The sequence below is a fragment of the Equus caballus genome, chromosome 8 (genome assembly GCF_041296265.1).
Source record: "Equus caballus isolate H_3958 breed thoroughbred chromosome 8, TB-T2T, whole genome shotgun sequence".
Lineage (NCBI taxonomy): Eukaryota > Metazoa > Chordata > Mammalia > Perissodactyla > Equidae > Equus > Equus caballus.
Genome location: NC_091691.1, coordinates 91,953,275 through 91,974,859, shown reverse-complemented (window position 1 = coordinate 91,974,859; position 21,585 = coordinate 91,953,275). Strand labels below are relative to the sequence as shown.

Here is a 21,585-nt window from a genome sequence, read left to right as displayed (position 1 = left end):
GCTCTGGATAGTTACATGATTTCAGTCTGTGATATCAGCAATTATGTGGAGAGCCAGACACCAATAGTAGCTCCAACTGTGTTGAGCTGCAAACTACAGATCAATATGTACTTTAAGTATTTAGTGACAATTACTTAGAGTAACGACTATCCTTTAAAAATTGTCTGAAAATAGTTTTATATAATACATGCCACTTCATTATCAGCATCTGTCATCTAAACTTAGGGAAGAAATTAAAGACAAAATAAACTCTCTATATGTGACAATCATGAATTCCATTACTCTCAAATACAGTGTAAAAATATGCAGTGAAAACACTGGAATATGAAACCCACCTCCTGAAAGATTCACCCATGAATTCCTAAGGAATAGCTTCTACATGCTTAAACGAATGTGGAGATCCGGATGGCAGCAGTATTGTGTCTCCTGACTAGAAATGAGATAAAGGTCATTCTATACTTGACCTTTCTGTTACAGAAAATTAGAGTCGTAATGAATTAAACATTAGGTTATTTTGCATTTTTATCTCATGTTTAGCTCATGTTGATAGCTACATTTTCAATGTCATTTTTTTGGCAGCTTGCATTTAGTGTAGATATTGTATTTTGTTTATTCATTTTTAAAAATAGCATACCATAGAAATACATCTAAATTTCAATAGTCCAGTTGTTTACAAATGTTTCAAAAATAGCACACTCTAGAATTGTATACTGTATTCCAAATAAATCTCACAAGCTTTATCCTCAATGATTGGACTGTTAAAGATTGATATGAAGCATAGATGTTGCTTTGAAAATGCATGGAGTGAAAAAAAACGGAAGACGGAAAAACCCTGGTCAAGGACAAGCTGTGTGGTCACTGTGTGTAGCGGGTAGGGATATAAAGGCAACAGCTCTAGTTTATCCATCAAGGTGTCTCTATGAAACAAGCTGTAAGCTGAATTTTTCATGAACAAATAAATTGCAATAATCATTCCCATTCTTATTCTCACTCCGTTGTTGAATCTTGTGATATTTAAAGGGAAAAGCCCAAATTCAGGAGGGCTCAAGGTTGCCTTTCTAAGATGTCTGGTTTAGTTCATGCCTTCATTTCACGTGCATCTATTAAGTGCTTACCATGTGCCAGGTGTTATTCAAGGCATGGGGGTAAAACAGTGGGGAAAAAGTAAAAAGTAAGTGCTGCCATCAAGCCCGATTCTAGCTGGTGAACACTGAGAATAATGTTTCCTATCATACCTAATAAGAAATTGCTTGAAACACACACAATTTGTTAGCAGAGGATGCAGTTCTCTCACTTGTTAGAAGTTGGATTATAGGTAAGTTATTGTAGTTGTTATTTGCTTGTTTTTTACATAATTGATCTGAACTTCCTCATGAACTATTCCCTTCATCCTTCTGGGAATTGGGGAAGAGGAGCAGTACCAATATTATAATCACCTATTATTTGGCTCTCAATCCCTTCCTTTTTAAGATTACATCTTTTGGATGATCAGTCCTTGTCCCGTATTTCCCCTCCACCCCCTACTCCTCTCCAAGATGATATATGTCCATATCAAGGAGCTTACATGACCTAATAGAAGGCGGCACTGGGAGTTTTGGCTTCATGTAATGGAATCTGGATCTAGTATAATCAGCACAGGATGGCTCATATGCATCCTTGAATAATGCTCAGAGTTCTTAGAGAATTTCAACTGGGATCTGAGATTCTATGGCAAGCCTGTTTGCTGAAATGCATTCCCATGTATGCATATACTCAGAAATTATACACTCAGCGCTCTTCTTAGAAAATATTAGTGAGGATGTGCTCAGTTGATAGAATAGTGACTGGATCAGCATCTGAACATTTCTTTGAATTCACTCCAGATATTTCTTGTTCTTTTTTTTTTAAAGTATGAGTAACTATTGTCCAAATTTATTCATAGTTCCTTAGTTTATATTTAATGTCCTTTTTCTGCCTTGGGATCCCATCCAGGGTACCACACTAAATTTAGCTGTTATGTCACCTTAGGCTCTTGTTGACTGTGACATTTTCTCAGATCTTTTTGCATTTGATGACCTTGACAGTTTTGAGGAGTACTGGTTGGATGTACAGTAAGATGCTCTGTACTAGAACTCATCTGATGTTTTTCTCATGGTTAGACTGGGGTGAAAAGGCTGAGGTTGTAGACTAGGTCCCCTGAGCTTTGAAATAAAATATTCCTATCTTTACCGATGTATTTTTAAAACATGAATTTTTCTTTCCTTACCTCATTAACAATATAAGGGACTGTTTAGTCAAAATACGCTAGTTTTTTTCGCAGTAACAAATACCACCAAACCTTAGTATGTCGAGCAAAACGATTTACTTGTCAACGTACCATCTGTGTCTCATTGTTTGCCTGAGATTCTTCTCCACACAATATTTGTCTCCATTCTGGGATTAGGCTATGACGGCATATTTCTGGTATTCAAAGCAGAGGAAAAAGAGCAAAGAGGAAATCATGATCGGCTTCTCAAATCTACTGCCCAGAAGCAACACGTCACATCTCCCATTTCATTAGCCAATGAAAACCACATAACCAAGCCTGACTTTAAATGGCAGAATAATGTAATCAGCAGCAGAAAGGAAAAATGGATATGGTGAGCAGTAATAAAAACTACCACAAGGGTGTTTTGTTTTCATCATTTAAGTGGAAGATACACAATGCTATGAAAAGTAATAAAACTTCATGGAAAGTATGAAGAAAATAGTTAGCATAAAATCAGAACTACTTTTAAAAAGAGAAAAAAGTAATATAAATTAGAATAAATCAAAGAGTTATATTGAAGGAAAAATACTCAACGGATCTACATACATATAGCAAGAAAAAAAGACACCTATATAAAAGAAGAAAAAATAGATCTACCAACAAATATGAGACTTCACAAGGCAATGGCTTGAAATTTTCTAAATGAATAAATTAGAAAATCTTAGTAAAGTTTAAATTTGTTAAAAGGCAAAATTGACACATTTACACACAGACAATTCAAAAGGTGAAGAATTCAAAACATGAATTCAATAACTATAAAAGAGATTGAAAGTCACCAAAGAATAATTATGTTCTTCCTTTTATACTTCTTGTGGAGTTCAGCCTATAATCTTCCCAGAATAAAACTAATTTAACTTTCAATGAAGTTTTTTTTTTTTACACAGAAAAATAAAGTTAAACAAAAGTCTGCTATAAGGAGCAATTTTGTCCTTTGCAATGAGATAGAAGTCCGCACGCCACCTCAAGCAATGTTTATTACAAAGTTATATGATGCTAAATAGGTACTTTTTCAAAGCAATCAAATGGTAAAGCCAATTTGTGTTGATATATCTCGATAAGCAAAGCAATTCAATGTTCTCGAAATGAAATATATTTCATACTTATTTAATGAGATTCATATATTCAAGGGCATAGTGATTATGCTTCTGCTGGCTAGTTATTTGCCAGTTCCTGAAAGCATTTTTTAAACCTGCCTTAATAAAAATTGTTTACTATAAAGAACAACAAAAGAGAGGAATCTATATAATATAGGAAGTTATAGTATACATTAAATAACACCAAACACAAATAAATTCCAAGTGCAGGTCCTTGTGTCCTCAACTTCAAATAAGTTTGAATATTGCATAGGACTATACATAAAACCTATTTTTCTCTTTTCCTCTAAAGGATCCACATACAAGGGTAATCTTATCAATCAGTCATTGCAGATTTTGTATCATCCTTCCACCTGCACTATTTGGAATAATAAAGCATATTTGGGCATAACTCTTCAATATGAAGTCATTAGACCTCAATCAAAACCAGTTTGAAATGGTATGCAATTTCTTAAAAAACTAAGCATGGAATTACCACATGATCCAGCATTTTCACTCCTGGGTATATGACCAAAAGAGTTGAAAGTAAGAACTACAACAGAAATTTGTACACCCGTGTTCATAGCAGCATTATACACAGTAGCCAAAAGGTGGAAGCAGCCCAATTGTCCATTGGAAGATGAATGCATAAACAAATGGGATATGTACACACAATGGAATATTATCCCACCTTAAAAAGGAAGAATATTGTGACACATGCTACAACATGGATGAAACTTGAAGACATTATGCTAAGTGAAATAAGCCAGTTACAAAAGAATAAATATTGGATGATTCTTCTTCTGTGAAGTTCCTAGAGTAGTCAGAGTTATAGAGACATAAAGGAAAATGATGGTTACCCGGGACGGGGGCAGAGGAGAAGGGGGAGTTAGTGTTTAACAGGTATAGGATTTTAGTAGGGAAAGATGAAAAAGCTCTGGAGATAGGTGGTGGTGATGGTTGCACAACAATGTGAACGTACTTAAAGCCATAGAACTATGCACTAAAAATGGCTAAAATGGTAAACTTCATGTTATGTATATATTACCACTGTTAAAACAAACCACAAAAATACAAACCAAAGAAGAAATTTTAAAAAAATTTGGGGTGCTTATGAAAGTTACATGGTAGAAAAGATAAACAAGGAAAAGAAGATATTAAGCAGATTTAGATTTAGAATTTCCCAGATAATGGTCTCCCATTTGGCAAATGCTGCAAATCACTGCCTCAGTCCTCTATAGATCACACCCACACACACACCTGCACACACAGGACAATGTCATAAAAGTCTGTGATGGAGAGACAATAAATATCCACCATAAGGTATGTTATCTTATGAACAGATGCTGGAAGATTGACAAAGTATCTGATGACACTACCACATTTGGATTTAAAATGTTCACAATTTTAAACAGTTCAGACAAAAGGGACATTGTTGTATGCTGAGAAACTGAATTAGGTAACATAAAAAGTGCCTGGCAATGTCAACTACACTGATTTCGAAGAGGCATTTGAAGGGTTTAAATACACTTCTATATAACACGTGAAAGAAGAAAAAAACCCATATTTCTAAAGCATATATACTTTTATATACTATGATATTTGAAAAATGCATGTGTGACCAAGTTTTGTAGGTAGGTATTTGTGGCATCAGGTACACATCTAAAATATATTATATCACAGGAGGGCAGAAGACTTGTAGATGTCAGGGGAAAATGGGACATTGCCTCTTATCTGGAGCCTGCTTATGTTAGAGCAAATCTATGTATATGTTTATGTAACGTGTTCATTATTACCTACATTAACCTCAAGCATCCATATTTTCTACATCCGATATTTGACAAAACAAGTGTTGAATAACATTATTTTTATTTACTTAAATACTCCAAGCTTCAATTTCCTCATCTGGACAGTAGAAGGAATAATTGAGCAGGGTCCCGCGGTTGGAGAAACAATCTCTCAGCCTCAGAGCGATGCCTTGTACATCATATATGTCTTATTAGTGTTGGCAATTATTTGCTTCTATTCCTTTCGTGTTTTCCATTCTAAAATTTCTCCGAACGAATCTCAGTTTGGGAGTTCAGTTCTCTAAATTCAATTACTTTTAACTTTAAATTTACATTAAAACACAAAAATAGTAACTATCAAAGCCTTGAATATATCATGATAAATCAAATATATCATATCACATATGATATGTGTATTAAATATTTGTTTTAAAAATGTTCCTCTATATCCGAAGTAAATCAAATTTTAACAAGTGCTTTTCAAAAAGTTTAATTATCCTTTTTTAAAAAGAGCCAATTTAGAGTCTAGCCTATATTTTTTTCTTATTTCTCTTTTTATCCATATTCCTTTACCAATATAGATTAATATTAAAAGAAAAATAACAATACCATCCAGCACTGTAATTCTCCCATACCAAACTATATGAAAAGTCCTGTTCTTGCCAAAGGGTATCGGTCATTTAATCTAGATAAAGTAGGCAAATTGAAACTGTTTTCTCATCACTATAAATAATTTGATCTGCTTGCTTTCCCACTATTGTCATTTTTTTCCCTAGAATTTTAACAATACATTGTTTTAAATTCTTATTATATTTAAAATTAAACCTTGTCACCACATGACATTAAAATGAAAGTGTACTTGTTCCTATTTAATTTCAACATACTCTGGAAAGTTTATAGTAAAGTACCAAACAATGCATTCTGCAAGGAACTGTACTTCCAAAAACACATACTAACACCTGTGACTTAAGCATTATTATTTAGTGGCATCTCTGATTATCACTTTCCACAGTTCTTTTAAAAGGCACCCAGATTTCCTTTTGTCATGCAGCTAATAGTCCCTTCACTAACAGCTGCTTGAACGTACCCTTAAATGGGAACTCAGAGATGTCTACCTTTATAAAAGGAGTCCATTCCAGCTACACCTTCAGATGGCAAAACTTTAATGTCACAGGAAGCAGATATTTTATTAGTGTTGTGTCATTCTGCATATAAGAGGAAAAGAAAAAAAGATGAAGATTGGCTTAAACCAAATAGTGATTTATTTCTTTCTCATTGCCTGGGTCATATGGAACACAGGCTCCCATATGGCTTCTCAACTCAAGGTTACCTCATATTCCAACACAGTTGCTGGTGCTCCAGCCATTACAACTATTTTGCAGGTAAGGAGAAGAAACTATGTAAAAAACAAAAAGAGTACACTAACTACAGAGCTATGTTCCTTTAAACGTCTTCTCTGGAATCTTTCATAACATTTCTACTGACATTTTAACGTCTAGAACTTAATCATGTGACCACACACAGTTACAAGAAAACTAAAGATGTGATATTTTAGTTGCGTCAGTCTTTTTTTCTTTTTTTTTGCCCTGACTCTTAGGACAAGCTTTATTTTCAAGAGTGTTTTTGTTATTGTTGTTGTTGTTTTTGCTGAGGAAGATTCGTCCCGAGCTAACATCCATTGCCAATCCACCTTCTTTTTCTTTTTCTTGAGGAAGATTAGCCTTGAGCTATCATCTGTGCCAATCTTCCTCAATTTTGTATGCGGGACACGTCCACAGCATGGCTAATGAGTGGAGTATGTCCATTCCTGGGATTCGAACCTGTGAACCCAGGCTGCCGAAGTGGAGCATAGGGAACTTTAACCACTCAACCATGGGACCAGGCCCCAAGAGAGCTTTTTTAAAATTGAGATAAAGTTCACAAGCATAAAATAAACTTTGTAAAGTGTGCAACTCAGTGGCATTTAGTACATTCACAATGTTGTGCAATCATCACCTCCTTGTAGTTCCAGAACATTTTCATCACCACACCCATTAACTAGTTTCCTCCTATCCCTCCTTCCACACCAGACAGTCAACCACTAATCTGCTTTCCATCTCTGTAGATTTACCAATCCTGGATTTTTTGGATAAATAGAATCACATAGTATGCCACCTTTTATTTATGGCTTCTTTTGTTGGCATAATGTTTTCGAGGTTCATCTATGTAGCAGTATTTCACTCCTTTATATGGGTGGATAATATTGAATTGCACGTATGTAACACATTTTGTTTACCCATTCATCTTGTTTATCCATTCATCTGTCGATGGATATTTGGGTTATTTCCACCTTTTGGTTACTGTGAATAGCGCTGCTGCTAGCCTTCATGTACAAGTCTTTGTTTGAACATATGTTTTCAATTCTTATGGGTATATATCCAGGCGTGGCATTGCTGAGTCATGGTAATTCAATGTTTAGCTGGTTCGTTCTTGCCCAGTAAAATCAGAGTCCTATTACTAGAAATGAGGAGAGCAGATCTTCTGTGGTAACCAGCTGTGTCTGTCACAGCAGATGTTTCATTTTGTTCCTCTTGGGGCGCTTGTTCAGTGTTTCTATTCAGTTTCCCAGTAGAGATGGAACATGGGTTCTCTGTCCATATTTTTGTATGGACAAAATACTATCCACGTATTCCTGACTTTTGCACTCAGAACTCTGTAGCATATCGTCTTCTGGCCTAGTTATTTACAACATAGTGGTTTGGTCCCAGACAGCATATCATCGTAAAAAATTGCTGAAGCATGAGCCATCTCATGGCTGTAACTGTTTAGTTACAAAAACCATGGCAAGGAGCAGACACATTTCCCAACATCCACAATCAGCATGGTCTAAAAGTTGAATTTCAGTTGATTCATGATCTAACTAAGTGAACTTTTATGAACTGAAGTGAATAACAGAAAACAATTTAAACTTTTATGGGCTATTAGTTTTTTTAAAGGTTGAGTTTTTGAGAATAAGGTCTCATTCATAAAATTGTCTTAAGCTGTATACTGTATATAAGCTATATCCAGTGACATATACAAACAGGCCACAGTATTCTTAATGGTAACAAGTTGATACAAATAGGCAATGTTCTCACTTACCAGATAGCGAGCGAGCAAATTCATCTTACTTAATTAAACATGTGGTATTAGAGAATAGCAATTACACATTTTTAGAGAAAGGTTGTTCTCCACTTCCCTGTAATATGTTTTCAAAGCTTGAGCTCTGGAGGCAGACACATCTGTTGGCTCTTGCATAAAACACAATTCCAAATCTGAGTGTTAGTACTGATTCTTAGGTAGTTCATGAATCCTCTGAAACTGTAGACACAGTGTGTGTGTGTGTGTTTCTATATGCATTTTTCCATTGAGAATATCCAACTGGTCACTATCCATACCCTCCCCCACATTGAAACATTGGTTTAAATTTTTTGTCATATTAGGAAATTTATTAACCTCTTTGAACTCCAGGAAATTGTAATAAAACAGGAAAATCCCCAGAGTTCAGAAAGAAAGAGATGAGGCTACTCTCCTGAAGCAAGAGTGCTTGGCAAAGGACATAAGAGAAAGGGAAAGAACTTCACAATTATATAAGAGTCTGCCAAGCCACACTACCACTGTTGGAAGAACAAAATTTCTATTCTTTCTCTATCTTGTTACACATGGTTGGTATTAATATTTGCCTATAAATACTTTAATTAATTAAGTTCTCTTTACAAGGATACTGAAGTTAATCCAAAACCATAGCAAATGTTTCGATGGCTCCAGAAAATTTAGGAGATTCTGAAGGAATAGTAAAACTATGGCTATTGGGAAAGAAAAAAATAAGAAAATAAACTTTAGTGATTAATTTACTGTTTTGCTAAAAAGTGGTTGTTTGGCATGCCCAGAGATAAACAAACTATATTAATCCTGAAAATAAATGTTAAAAACAGGTGAAAATAAATGTGGTCAGTAAATCAAGGGAAAATGTTATTCTTTGTTCCAGGGTTATCTTGCCTATTCAAAAATTTGAATGACACAGTGCTAACACACACATACAGACACATATTTCATTCAGGTAAATTCGGGTTTTGATTATATTTCTTTCACTGGCTATTTTTGACAAGCTATTAAATCTATGGACATATCAATTCTATTCCTTCTAAAGTGAGATTAAACATCCTTATTTTTCCAGATTGGTAGGAAGATTGGATACAGTATATTTTAAGTAATGTTGCAATTCATCCATTAAACATTTGCAAGGCAAACCGCTCCATGTTCTTTGTCATTATTTGTTGAGTCAATACTTCAAGCCAATATGCTATATCAGAAGCCACATTCCTTGTACTTCTGATAGATTCCTTACAAATTATCAATGAGATTAATAGGTACACATTTGTTAGTAGTTCTGTTATTGAATGAAGTATTTTTTATTCATTCTGGAGGCAAGAGTTTCTGTATGTTACTTGTGCACAGGGATTCTGTATAATAAATGGAGCCTCTAAGAAGAGGAGCAATTGTGAATACCAATCCAATGATTGCTACTTCCATCCACAAGGTATTGTTAGCATTGTCAAAGTGTGTTCCACAAATAAATTCACACTGAACAAGTTTTAATTTCACTGGAACCCATCTTAAGCCTTCTGCTGCAAATATAGACTTCAGTAGGTAAGCTGTTTCACCCCCAGGCATCTGTGGATATAACTCTCAACCTTTTGGGAGATACCAAAGTAATGGTCATTTTTACTTTTCGCATCAACTTTTTTGTTTGCCTTACCCCTCTTCTTTTCTGCAATTACTTCTCATTTTTCCATTTATCATTAACTTTTACCCGAAGACTCTGGTTCAGCCAAGGGGCCCACCCCATATAACTCTCATTCATAGGATTCTTGCTGATCCTTCCATCTTTGTCCCTTACCAGTCACATGGAGTAGATTTAGATTATCACAAGTCTATAACATGATCTCCTCCACTAGGCAGGGAAAAAGCTGTAAGTGTTATATCAATGTAGAGTTGAGGAGTAAAAACAACCATTTCAAACTTCAGTTAAGCATTTCGGCAGTTATTTTTAAAGTTATTGTCATGGTGTCCTATCAGAAATCAGTCCCTTCTCTGGAACACGTAAATGCAGCCAGGTCCCAGAACTGCAGTAGGATCAGCCAGAGAAAATGAAATATTTATACAAGTTGGGAAGAAGCTTATGTAAGTTCTACGATAACGCCCACCCTCTTTTCGCTGTTTTTCCGACAGTATCTCAACAGTAGAGTCAACAGCGATGCTCCCTTACTTCTGTGCTCATCAATTTTCAACATCCATCCATGCTGTCATTGTCATCCCCTTAGACAGTTGTGATCCCTCAACTTTGCAAGTTCGTTTTAGTAACTCTTTCCAACTTTCAAGCAGTCCACTAGTTTGTATGTGGCAAGTATGTGATACCTTGTACAGGATGCTTCTTAGCCTATCGTTTCTCTGCACCTGCAGTAAAGTGTATTTCTTTATCTGATGATATTTAAACAGGGATTCTAAATTAAATTAACATTTTCTCTTTTAAACGTGTTGTAGTGTTAGAGAAGTCTGCTTCTGTTCCTGGGCATGCAAATCCAAATCCAGAAAGCGTCCCTATTCCAGTAAGACCCATAGGTATCCCCATAGAGCCGTGGATAACAGACAAATGTAATGCACGTGCCCACACCATGGACTGGTCCAGATCTTCATGGTATGGCCCATGATGGATTTTAGTGTCTGATGTTCCTGTTGAGAAGCAGAATAATTTTAGTCAATTTTCTTTCTTTCGAAAGACACAGGAGGAAGTGATTTTTTCTGTCCATGTACATTGCTTACATTCCTCCCCGAGTGTTTATCTTATGTACCCAGAATGCTATTTCAAAGAGCAGATGAGGACACCAATTGTTGCCATCAGATCCTTCTACACTCAGAAGGAGACTTTTTCTCCTTGTATGCCCTACTTAAATTTTTCCTCTATGTCCATAGCAGTTTCCTCACCATAGCATCTTCTACAAATGTGCCTTTTGTCCTTTAACCATTCTAGGTCTATTTTCTAGACCATAGGGCCAGTCCAATGCCTACTGAAAAATAATTAGTATAATTCAAAACTATAGTATTCCTGTTATTATAATTTATGTCCTCTAATGCTGCAAGAGCACCACTATTAATTCTACCCATTGTGGGAATTTATCTTTCCTTTTTTTTAATTTGTCAGAATGTGAGCATCTGCTGGATATAATGCAGCAGGCTTCCAGAACAAGTGTTTTCCAGCAAACTGTCAACTATCACAAGTAAAATATGATTATATTTTAAGCATCCCGCAACAATTGATCAAAGGGAATGCCCATTTGGCAATGGAATTAGCTCCTCAGGATGTTCTAAACATTGCCTAAAGGAATGAAAGCCACTGGCTCATTTATGTGATGGGTACCTACTACCTTTTCAATGACTCCTACTCTTAAATATACCGTCTATATATATATATTTTTTAAAGATTTTATTATTTCCTTTTTTCTCCCCAAAGCCCCCTGGTACATAATTGTATATTCTTCGTTGTGGGTTCTTCTAGTTGTGGCATGTGGGACACTGCCTCAGCGTGGTCTGATGAGCAGTGCCATGTCCGCGCCCAGGACTCGAACCAATGAAACACTGGGCCGCCTGCAGCGGAGCGCGCGAACTTAACCACTCGGCCACGGGGCCAGCCCCATTAAATATACCGTCTATATTTGATGAGGCAACTTATTTGTGTATTTCCCTCCCTGTTAGAGTGTTGCTTAGACATAATCTATGTCATGATGAGTACTTTAAGACTCAAAATAAATTTATACTCTTCTATAGTAGAAATGATTTGAATCAGTGCCCAATAACAGGAAAATTACTGTTTTTCAAAAAGTATTATATTTAGTAGCAGTTCCAAGTCACTTCCTGGTCCAAAAAGCCAGTGGCTATGACTGTGTGACAGTCAAGGACTTTTGCCACATGCTCAGTCAATGTGGTGGAGATTGCTAACACATCCAACAGTATGATCCACACATTGCCACTGTGAGGACCTGAAGAGGTCAACTGAGCAATGGAGCTCCAGTGTTGCCTGTTGTTGGCAGGGGCCTGCGTTAGTTTCATAGGCCTTCTGTTACAAAATACCACGGCCTGGATGACTTGAAACAACATAAATGTTTTGTCTCACAGTTTTGGAGGCTGGAAGTTGGAAACTAAGGTGTCAGCAAGACCATCCTCTCTCTGCAACCTGGCTTTCCTCTTCCTAGCTTCCGTGGTTTGCCAGCAATTGGTGACATTCCTTGGATGGAAGTTTCATAATTCCACTCGCTGCCTCTGCTGTCACATGGTGTTCTTTCTTGTGTGTCTCTGTCTTCACGTGACCATCTTATAAGTAAAATGGGTTCCTTTATCTGGACACCAGTCACATTGGATTAGGGGCCCACTCTACTTCAGTATGGCCACATCTTAAGTAATTATATCTACAATCACTCTATTTTTAAATAAGCTCACACTCTGAAGTAATGGGGGTTAGGACCCATATATATTTTATTTTGGGGGAGGGTAGAGGCAGAATTCAACTCATAAAAAAGCTCCACTCAAATTCAACATTCTTTCATGTAACTTTGTAAATGGAGGGCGTAGAAACCCTAATTTGGTATATCATTCTTCGAAAACAAAAGAGCCCAATCAGTGTCTATACCTCTTTTTAATATTTTGGTGCTAAAAGAAGTAACTATTTTGTTTGAGGAATGTCCCCTTAGTGACCCATGCCCAGGTTATTCCTAAGCATTTTACTGTCTGTGCCACACCTTGTATTTTAGCAGGTTAAGCAACCATCCCCAGATAGTCATATGATTATTCCACTTTGGTAAACCAGTCTTGGCTTGATTTTAAGATTGAGATATCATAATTTATCATCAAATCATCCTAGTGCTTTCTTTTTACCAAGTTATGACAACAAGCAGAGAAATATAAATATCTTTTGGGAGCACAGTAAAAATGTATTCTTGGCCACACCACATGAATGCAAATTTGCTTTGACTTTCTTCTGAAGTAGGAGTCTAAAGACAGCCTTAGCCAAACAGATTCCAGCAGAATACCAGTGTCCTTCAGTCTGTGACATAGCTGGGCTTGTTGGCACCATTTCCAGTATAGCTGACATCTTTGGAAGCACCAATATGTTTGGTCATCTGCAGTCCACTGTTAATCTCTAAAATCTGTCAACTCTTTTTTACAGGAGATGCTGGACTAGTAAGTAAAATATTCAGTTCTAGTATGCCTGCTCGAAGATGTCTTGAGTACCAGTAGAAAACCCTTAACCTCCCCATCCCACTCCAGGTAACCTACAGTGTTTCAAATTGTCTAATTGGGTGGGTTTTGGCAATTCCAAAGATTCCCATTAGAAATATCCAACTAAAAGCATATAAACAGCAGATTTGCATTATAATGCATTTCCTGGTTACTTGTATAAGGGAAGAGACCCCCAATCAGATGTCGCATGCTTTCAATGAGGAGTTCAGTGAAAGGTACCACAAAACTCATGCACAACTTTCTTTCACAAATCCCTACTTTGAGCTATACCTTCCCTTTAAGCCTTCCACAGTCAAATTATCATTACTCTCAAACTTCATCACATTAACCTTTGAACACCATTACACATTTAGGGAACGTACCTTGTGCTCTGATGTCCAGTAATGCCAATAAGGGTTCTTTATACACCTGGGCCATTTTTCCACACTAATGTACATGGCCTTGGACCCCTACCCGGAAGTTGTACCAAGAAACCTTGACACCCCACTACTCAGAATGGTAGCCCTCTTTATCACCCTATACCCATCTTCACTGGTTTTGCCTCAAAAAATCTAGATTTTTGATTTGTATTTTTCTCGGATTTCTTACTGTCATCAAGGCTGTTATATATCAAACAGATCAATTAAGGCTCTTGTGGAGTCTGAAGAACTGATGGAGGAGATTTACTGTTTTGGCACCTAATTTCTGATAGCAGACAATCAGCATGTTAGTAGCAACATCATTGATGCCATCCTTTCTCATTTCATTTTCAATCAACCTTCTGAAGATTTCCACTGGGTTTAATCTTTCTGATTCATTTCTTCCTTTTTTAATTTGAAAGACTTTTTTAACAACTCAAATAGTGTTTACATCAGTCTCCAGATTTTGCCATATGTCCCTAGGGAGCAAAGTCAGTTCCATTTGAGAATCACTGACATAACCAATCCAAAGTGCCTTATATTCTGAGGATATGTACATATTTAGGAAGAGCAAGGCAATTTTCCTTCTCCCTATACTTTATTCTAACTCCTTTAATACAGATTAATAAATTGGGGCTAAGACTAAGGGAGTCTTCCATCATACACAGATGGTGGTGAATGCAGTTACCTGCTGAGAATCCTGTGTAAGCTCAAACTTCCCTCTCCTTTCAGCAGTGAGCAGAGCCAGTGAAATTTGCCCCAGTTGAAAATACGTAAAATACATTGTAACAAGCGCTCTGGGAGCTGTTTATATCTGTCCACAAAATCAGTCAATTCCTTGACAGAATAACCCCTAGTCTCAGGAGTTAACTGTTCAGAATCTATCTTCACAGGATTTTGAATAATGAGGGGTGGAATCAGTCACATCTATTATGACCTGATACTTTTACAATCTCCGATCAGAATAACATTTTAATTCCTAACTAGGGTCATAATTTAGCCTCAATTAGGCAGATTCTATCACTTTGGATAACTATCTCCAATCTGACTTTCACTAATATAGCTAAAAGTAGCCAAGGAACCAAATTCTTTAATTATTTGCCATTGGTTTGTATCTTGTTCTTTATCCATTTTGCTATTTCCCCTAACACTGCATTTATCACTTCTACATTACATTTTCCTTTATTGATCATAATGCTTAGGTAACCTCAAATCAGAACGACTCAAGGGCCAACCTGGCGTTAGAGATGATTCATCCTCCCTTTTGTTTTCTTTCTTCCTCCCAAACAAAGCCTTCCCTGCATTTCAGTTAAATCTAGAGTTGTTTCAATAATCCTGCCAATTACACTAGTTGTAACAATTATTTCTGTATACTCACACAGGCTGTAATAAAGGCAAAGAATTCAACACGGTAGAAGGATGAAAGCACTGGCAAACATCGCAGCAGTCAGACATATCCAAGCAGAGCTTCCAGTGTCCTCTCATACTCACAAAGAACATGATTCATTATACGCATGACATGTATTAATCTCAGGGAAGCTGCTGTCTCATCGGAAGGTGCTTTTTATACCCCCTAAAGTCCAAGATTTACATTTGAGGTGACTGTATTCCATGAGTCCCCAGTTTTGACCAGAAATTTAAAAAAATCTGGTTCTTGGAGGAGCAGACAGTGTCTAGGAAAACGTGGAAAAATAGTGTTAATGTATGCATCGAATCATGACCGTCAGACAAAGCGCCTTATAGATTAAGTTAGAGAAATTACAGCAAGCTGTTAATTCTGTGGCTTGTCTTCCTAGACGCATAGTACCTGGCACTTATTGGTTCTTAATAAAATCAACTTGACACCATATAGTTAGAATTTCAAAGATTTGGAACTCTAAAAGAATATTTCAAGAAATATAAAAAAAATAAAATGAGTTTGTATATACCCAGCTAGGCACCTATGTCCATATAACAACAAACAAAAATAGTTTAGGGACCCATTATAAAATATATGTTTGGTTTTTTTTTTTAAAGATTGGCAACTGAGCTAACATCTGTTGCCAATCTTCTTTTTTTCTTTTTTCTTTTTTTCTTTTCTTCTTCCTCTTCTCCTCAAAGCCCCCCAGTACATAGTTGTATATTCTAGTTGTGAGTGCCTCTGGTTGTGCTCTGTGGGAAGCCACCTCAGCATGGCCTGATGAGCAGTGCCATGTCCCCGATCAGGATCTGAACCAGTGAAACCCAGGCTGCCTAAGTGGACGGCAGGAACTTGACCACTCAGCCACAGGCCAGCCCCTGGGTTTTTTATTTAGGTCTTTTCTTGCTCCTCCTTCCCCTCGAGGGCGCAATCTCCCACCAGTCTAGTGCCCGTGACTCACCACGCCCTGATGCCCTGTCTGCTGCCGGAAGGCATCTGATTTTGTCAATTACATAGTAAATTAAGCTCTTTATAATTTATTAACTTTTTTCAGAAATTTGCATATTGTGGATTTTATCTGTAATTAGGGAATGACTTAGTCTATTATTTGACATTTCAAGCCAAGCACAATTAGTGCAGACAGTTTTGAGAAAGGGTCCTGTGATTAACCTGTGCTTACGGTGGATATCCTCCAAGGAGGATGACTGACTGCACTCCTAGAGCTTGGAGACGGAGGAGAGGCGAAATGCAGCGGTGTAGGATGCGAGCACTGACCTCCTACCTGCTTATTGCCGCTTTCTCAGTCTGAGCCCTTTCTCCACCATATCGACTGTTTACCCTTATAAGAGGGCAGGACAATGAAATGATTCTTTAGAGCTAGAACAGGTACAAGAGATAATCACCAATATGAAATGAATACAGAGAAGCTCAGATTAAATATTTAATAAGTCTACCCCAAAAGGTGGTAAAATCCCGCTGTTGGTGTCTGCATCTGCTTTGCCTCACGAGGATGTTGAAGAGAGTTAAACACTCTTAGCGAAAATGTCTATTAGAGATGTCATAGAATTAAATATGTAACTTGATTTTCCACCCAAATGACTATAATTAGTGTTATTTGGAAATGGCATTTCACTTATATCTACGTTATTAGCATGTAGCACATAGACAATTAAGCATGTCATTAGAAATATATCCAATTAAATTTGCACGGAGTTTTATTTGATTGCAGCAATAAACTCAATATATAGGTTTAGTACACACATTTTATTAGCCATGTAGCAAAGTTGGCTGTTCAAAACAAGGCACTTTAGGAGAATTATTGCACACAATATATGATAGGATGTATAAACTTCAGTAAAGGATTATGTGCATGATTATTTACAAATGCTGTTAATCTTAGGCATAAAAGTGTTCAAACAAGCTTCTTTCTGTCTTAGTGCCTTCATCTATGACATTTCTTTTGCCCGGAGCACCCTTGAGTTTCCCACCATCATTAGTTCTCTCTTCTTCCTTTAATAGTAAAATCCCCAAGACTTACCTGGACCTTCATTGCAGCAGATGACTTTGTGTGAGACTACGAAATGTAAGAAGTGATAGATGCCTCTTTCACATCAAACTCTTCAAAGCAATGTGCTTGCTTGCCCTTTTCTCATTCCCACTGCCTGGAATAAAGAATGGTGGCAGGATCTGGAGCAGCCACTTTGGACCCAGAGGTGGAAGTTTTGTGATTAGAAGGGAAGAGGAACCCACCAGTGCTGGCCTATCTTTTGGAGAGTTATATAGGAGAGAAACAATGTCTTGTCTTACTTGAAATAATGTAGTATATCGGGGCATCTGTGTTACAGTAAGTAGATTGGTACCAAACTAAAATACCAATGTCTTAGATATCCTCCTTGTGCCTTCAGATCATCTCCACTTTGCTCATTCCCTGGGTAGTTGACCATTACGGACAACAAAGGATATTTTTCTCTCTGGCCTTAGTTGGATTCAGTCAATGAGAAACACTAGCTGGAGACTGGCGGTGAAAGGAGAGTGAGACTGGTGTCTTTGTTCCCTTGGTCTCTTGCTTGCTGGGCTAAGGTTGTCAGTGGCTCCATTCCTTTCCTGTAGAGCACAGCTCCTGTCAGGTGGCCCTCTCCCATTGCTGAAACAAGAGGTAAAACTCTCCCTCCAGATATTGGTAACTCTTTCTTCTCTTTGACCTTTAGGTTGGTCGTGGGGTATATTTCATCACCCCTTGTTGATTTCATTTGTAATCTGTCCCTTCATTACACTTTCCTCAATTACTCTGTTGAGTATATAAATTTTTTTTATATAGAACTTAATTGATATAACCACTGGGCCTGCTAATTTCTACTCTCTCTTCAGATCTTATGTCACAGCAGGTAAAGTAAATTTTTTAAAATTAAAATAAAAATTATTATAAAGTACCATTTATCCCAGGTAGTTCTATAGATATTGAGAGATACACAAAAGTATAATGCATAGAACATCAACCACATGTTCATAGTTTTGTCAAGGGAACAATTAGATATTTATTTAATTGTATGGTGTGTACTGCAAGTACCATAGAAACTGCTAGGGAGAAAATGTGTTTGAGACATCTTGTTAGATATTATGAAGCACCTAAACTTGGCTTGAATTTTAAAGAATAGATAGACTATAGAATGGGTAAAGGGATAAGAGGGGATATTTCTGACAAAAAGGTTCATATAATCAAACTTGCAGAAACATGAATTAGCACATAATGCATGAAGTGGCCGTAAAATATGCCCTTCTCACACTTCTTCATCTGCTCGTGAGCACCCAGTATGTACTGGACACCTGTAATATGACAGGTGGACAGAGGTCCTTTGCTCATGGTACTCAGTTATACTCTAGTTGAGGAAAATATACTTTAAACACACAAATACACAAGTAAATGAATAATTATAAATTATAATAACGTTTGCTATAATAGAAAATTCAAGGTATAATAAGGGAGCATAATTAGATTGGTTAGTGAAGTAAAGTATCTCAAGGATATGCAAGCTGAGACCTGAAGGTTGAACATGCCCTTCACTAAGGAAAGAAGAGGCAAGGCGTGAGAGGAGGGTAGCGCTTCCAAGGTATTAAAAGTCCACATCACTTCCTGGGCCTGGGAATAAGCTTAGTATATACTAAGAAGTGAAAACTATGCTGATTGCAGCTTCATGATCAAGGGGAGAAAGAATACCTAAGATCCTGAGGACATAATTCACGCAGAATCAACTGATCAAGGACATTGAAATGAAACATTTATTCTTCCCCTAAAATAATAGGTATTCATCATAGGTTCTAGAGATCAAACCATGTCAGACTGTATGTTTAAGGATATGGAAGTGGCAGATGAGGAAAAATTAAAATGAAAGGTGAGTTGGCTATGTCAGCTTAGTCATTTACACATGAGCTGAGACCTTGGAAAATAATTTTAACAGTAGGAATATATGTGAAAAAAATCATTTCAAGAAAGACAGAATTATTGTTGGCTCATATCACAATTTCATTCTAAATTCTTATCCTCTCCAGTCCTGAGTAAAAGACAATACCATCCATGAAGTCAGTTGTGCAAGAAAATAGCACAGAATCATTCTTCAGATCTCTTTCCAGCATATTCAACTAAAGACTCACACAAATAAACACACACACATGCTGTTACCCACAGAATTCATTGAATCTGTAGTCAACACTTAAGTGTCGGTTGAGATGATACTGCCTTGAGATGTATTGTATGATACCTCCCCATACCAAGCCCTCTTAATATTTTTTCTTGTTGCACTATTTTCATTTAAAGTCCCCTTATTGTGCTGTTTAACAAAATTGTAAAATTTTCATCCATAACAATTATAGGTTTTAATTGTGCAGATATTTGTGTACTTACATGTTTAAAATCTATTTCTCCAATTATAGCACAATAAGCTTCATGAGAGCAGGAACTTTGCCTGGCACACACCATGAACTCAGTCATGGCTAGAGTCATGCAAGAAACCCTGTACTCATTCATCATATCTCTTTCCACCTTAACCAATTTTGAAATAGTGTAGAGATTATTGAAACTGTGTGCCGTCGATAAAGATTAAAAGAAATGAATAGGAAAAAAGTACCACAGAAGGAAGGAAGTGTGTTTGATCTGCAGTAGGTTTACTTTGAGACAATGGCTAGTTGTGCAAGTGATGATACGATTTGGACACATGAATCTAAGAGTGGACCTAAGGTGAGAGATCTGGACTAGAATTGAACATAAGGATGTCAAAAGGCTTTGGGTGGAATTTGAACATAATGGCATGGGTAAACTCTTTCGGAAATAAGAATAGAAAAAGAAGGACAGAGGGATAAATGCCTAGTTGTGGGAAATACAGTTCTGGAATTTGGGAATTAATGAAGAAGCCAGAGGGGTGGTGTGAAGCCATTTTTAAGATCATAGTCTTTAGACTTGGTCTTGAGCTGAATTTACACTGCACAAGTTAATAGCTGTGTACTTTGCCAAATGTTACACTTTCTTAGTCTGTTAAAAAAAAATGGGGGAAAACAGTGAGTATATAATATTTTGAACTGGGGATCCAATGTGGGCAAATAATACATACTCCATAGTGTAATGTCCACCATTATTATTAGATGATGGAGGACCTGGACAATGCAATGTCAAAAACTAGCCCTCTTTTCTAGTTTAGAGAATTGCTCTTAGTATTTGATCTAAAATATGCACTAAGTTATACATGAGAAGATTATATTACCAAAATAACTCATTTGGAAAGATATACAAAGATTGTAAAATAAAATTGGCTGAACATTTATGGTTAAACGCTAAAAAATATTTGGAAGCTTATCCTAAGTAACGGTACAAAATATTTAATAAATTATGACAGTTTGTTCAATTAAACTCTACTTTGCTCTGCCTTTGCGATAGGTCATTTTCTGTTTTCCTCAAGGTTCTGGAGAACTAGACACCGTTAACTCAGTTAAAATTCTTGGCTCACAGCACCTTTCACCATTATTCCATTACCTCTACAAAAACAGCCTATGGCAGACTCAATATTGATCAAAATGACCACTCTAGAGGAAGTTATTTATATTTGAGAACAAATCAGTATTCAGTTAGGATAACATTTTAGCTCTTAAGCTAATAAAGTGATCTTATTCAAAATGATCTGTTTTTCCATGCATATTGATTTCAGAAGCTAATAGAAGGCAAAAATGGCAAAGCAGCACCATTCCACATTGCAGAAAAATGGGAAATTGCTCGCTGAAGTTTTATGGTTCCAAGATCCATTTAAGTCCCCCAGGCTTCAGTTACACAGATGTCATTAATGCACGTGGAGCATTATCAGTGCTTTCCAGACACGAGTCTCGTCCTTGTCATTAGGCTGGCTCTCTTGTGATTCCGGAATTCTTAACGATTAGAGGGAAGAATTGTATTCAAATACAAGGAACCATGACCACTGAGGTTGAAATGATAAAAGTTGAGAAATAATATTGTTCTACCTGCAGTTATTTTGATAGAAATGGTCTGCAAAGTATAGGTATATTTTTACAGAATTAAATTTAAAATATAATACAAATTATTGTTTAAAATTTTCATAATTATATTTCACATGTATGGAAATTATTACTATAAAACAAAATATACAATATATTTATTTAAAAAGCAAGCAAAATGAAAATAAGATATATTTTAAATTATACCTTGTGTTTAAAAAGTGAAATTGTACATATTAAAGAAAAATTTATCATACGCAGTTATAACTATTGGAAACATTCGATGTTACATTGAGAATTTTTGTAAATACATATAAGCAGAGAGAGAAATGAA

At 36.5% G+C, this 21,585-nt stretch overlaps 1 long non-coding RNA gene across 1 annotated transcript; it reads right to left on the bottom strand.

Moving 5' to 3' along the window:
- Positions 1-6,386: 6,386 nt before the first annotated feature.
- On the bottom strand, positions 6,387-15,541 carry LOC138925436 (uncharacterized). Its single transcript, XR_011441602.1, has 2 exons — positions 15,237-15,541; positions 6,387-10,898 (listed from the first exon to the last, which is right to left on the bottom strand). It is a non-coding gene; the product is annotated as an uncharacterized lncRNA (long non-coding RNA).
- Positions 15,542-21,585: the final 6,044 nt, after the last annotated feature.